The sequence below is a fragment of the Rhincodon typus genome, chromosome 9, assembly GCF_021869965.1.
Source record: "Rhincodon typus isolate 14 chromosome 9, sRhiTyp1.1, whole genome shotgun sequence".
In the NCBI taxonomy this organism is placed as follows: domain Eukaryota; kingdom Metazoa; phylum Chordata; class Chondrichthyes; order Orectolobiformes; family Rhincodontidae; genus Rhincodon; species Rhincodon typus.
In genome coordinates this window covers 72742544-72745404 of record NC_063340.1, presented here as the reverse complement: position 1 = coordinate 72745404, position 2861 = coordinate 72742544, and the positions used below count along the sequence as shown (strand labels likewise).

At 40.6% G+C, this 2861-nt stretch overlaps 1 long non-coding RNA gene across 1 annotated transcript in view; it reads left to right on the top strand.

Moving 5' to 3' along the window:
• LOC125483936 overlaps positions 1–1947 on the top strand; it is an 87353-nt gene extending 85406 nt beyond the window's left edge. Inside the window, exons 2-3 of the long non-coding RNA XR_007262805.1 lie at positions 1729–1805; positions 1896–1947. This is a non-coding gene — a long non-coding RNA (uncharacterized LOC125483936). The remainder of the gene's footprint in view (positions 1–1728; positions 1806–1895) is intronic.
• Positions 1948–2861: the final 914 nt, after the last annotated feature.

Here is a 2861-nt window from a genome sequence, read left to right as displayed (position 1 = left end):
AAGGGTCTAGGCCCGAAACGTCAGCTTTCCTGCTCCTCTGATGCTGCTTGGCCTGCTGCGTTCATCCAGCTCCACACCTTGTTATCTCTTTTTGTTAACTTGGTTTAGTTTTTCAGCAAGATTTGATATAGTGTCGTTCTCATAGCAAAAGTGATGAAGTTCTAATGCTTTTAATAAGTAGATTTAATGACATAATAAGTAGAGCATTGGGTAACCCAGCTCACCAGCTGCTGATTTCCTGCATTTTCACTCTTTTTTAAAACACTTCTTTCACAATAGCATTCCTGTGGCCACCATCAGCTGTCAGTAAATTTCCTCACATGCTTTCTGGAGGGTTTATCAATGATTGTACTGATCTTGAAGGAAGGAGTGAGGCATTGGTGCGGCTGTGTTTGTATTATAGCTACCTTGTCACTTCCCAACAAATATTCCTAGACTTACTGCTTACTTCAAAATAGCTACCTCACCTCTTGGTTAACTGCATCAGTAGAAGCATGTCTTTCAGGTCTACACAGCAGAAAGGAAATTGTGAAATTATGCCCAGCTGGTAGAGCACACCCAGGACATAGACAAGATCTGGCCATAGTGGTTAAAGGCAACAGCTCCTGGAATTTTTGATTCCACAAATATATTTCATACTTCCACTGGTGACATTTGGCAAATCAGACCACATGAATACAGGATGAACCGGGGAAATTCCTGGCTAAGAGATAGTAGGAACTGCTGATGCTGGAATCTGAGTCTCAGAATTCAGAAGAAGGGTCCAGACCCGAAACGTCAGCTTTCCTGCTCCTCTGATGCTGCCTGGCCTGCTGTGTTCATCCAGCTCTACGCCTTGTTATCTCAAATTCCTGGCTAAGGTTTGTTCTGGGACAATTGCAAACCAAAACCATTTTACTTGTGAAATTGTTTATTTTCATCCAGTGAGTTTCATGCTGCATCATGGAGAAAATTAGTTTATTTGATCATTGTGTACTGCACAGGTTGATCTCTCTTGGTTTAAAGAACTTTCTAACACCTGTCTTAGATTTCCTATCCAACCAAGCAGCAGTGGGACCTTATCTCTGAAGCACTCACAGCAGCTTGATACATCTGTATTGCCACATCAAAAACGCACATTCACATGTTTTAACTACACTGGCCTTTCTGATTGACAGAATGAGGCCTGCAGTGATTCAGGCTTTGCTAAAACTGCTATACTGATGGAGTTAGGGTGCCTTGGTTGGGTTTATAAATTTCACAAGCAGTGTGTTTATTTGATGGAGTCCTGTTCTGATTCTGTCCAGTTGACATGAAGTCTGAAAGAGAGCTCTAAATGAAATATCCCTCTTCAAACCGTTCCAATCACACCTTCACGTATTTTTGAGAGCAGCTTTTCACATGAAAGATTTTCTGTTCAAAAAGGAGCATTGACTTCAACTTCAAAATAATCATTGGCTTAAAATAATTGTGACTGCTCGGTGCTGTTTTCTGTCATAAGGACACATGAACTAGAAGCAAATTTAGGCCATTCAGCGCTCTACCATTCTATAAGATCATGGCTGATCCATCAGTGTTTTGAATTCTACTTTTCCATCTATCCCCAATAACATTTGATTCCCTTCCCTAACAAAGATCTCTACCCCTGCTGTGAACATATTCAATACCGGACTCTGGGTGCCAACTACTGGCAGCTCGTAGTTGGAGTAATTTGCTGTCACTAATTCTTCTTTCTATATTGATGTCAAGGACCTCTGATTATCAGTGGGACAGGATGGGCCACTACAGAATGTTAACAAGAAGAGGCACTTGTCTTACATAACAAGGTATAGTTTATTCCATGATAGCAATAGATATAGTTAACATTATATAGTTATAACTACAGCTACGAGGAATGTCATCTCTGTTTCCATCAGGACCCCATGTGAGACAAATTGTTTTTCCATGTGACTGTGTGACATCATCAGGTAGGATGGGACTAATACTCTTCACACAATTATACTGTGTTCCTTGGTAAATGGAAGCTGTTGAGAATTAGTATTCTGGAAAATATGAAACTTGGCATAACTTAATCCCAGAAATAATTTAACTTTATGAGGCATAAATCTAAGCTGATGATTCATCTGTTTTCAGAATTTGGCTATTCTATGAATGTTGTACATCAAAGCAGAAATGTAATTACTAATTCATGAATAGGGACCAACATTGAACAGCCATTGCATTAGCACCTCTTGGATAGATCCTCCACTGTAGCATTGTAACGGTGGAAAATGGAAGGAGGATTGGCAGATCTGGGGGTCGTGAGCAAGATGCATTGGCCTACCCTAACAGGAAAAGTTCCTGCCTGCCCTAAAGATTTATTATAACTTGTAAATGATTGTGAAGAAGGAGAACTTGACAAATTGTCTTATTTCCCCTGCCCTCCATCACTACTATTAATAGTCCTTGAGATCTCTTCGCAAGGACAGACAATAGTCTATGGGGCAAATCAGGCAGGACAGAGAAGAACCAGCCCTGCAATGGATATCTACCCATTCTCAGGCCTCAAAAGTGAACCTGGATTTAGGCCTTGGCCCCATCAAAGGCTGAGAACAATTGAAACATTGGTTCTCAAAATGCAGTCAGAAGGTCCTCAAAGTGGTCTATGGCCTAGTCTAAAATGCAAGTCATTGATGCCAACTTCACAGTCAAGACCAGTTGGAAGAACATACAAGAACCCTCAGCCCCATCACTCACGTGAAATGATAAAATCAAACTGACTCCTAAAAGCATTGAGTCCTCATAAGCATACCAAGCAAAAGTGCAATTTTAAAAGCAAGACTTGTATTACTGTTGGGCTGAATCTTCCATTTTATTGGCTAAATCCAAGCTACATTGAGTTT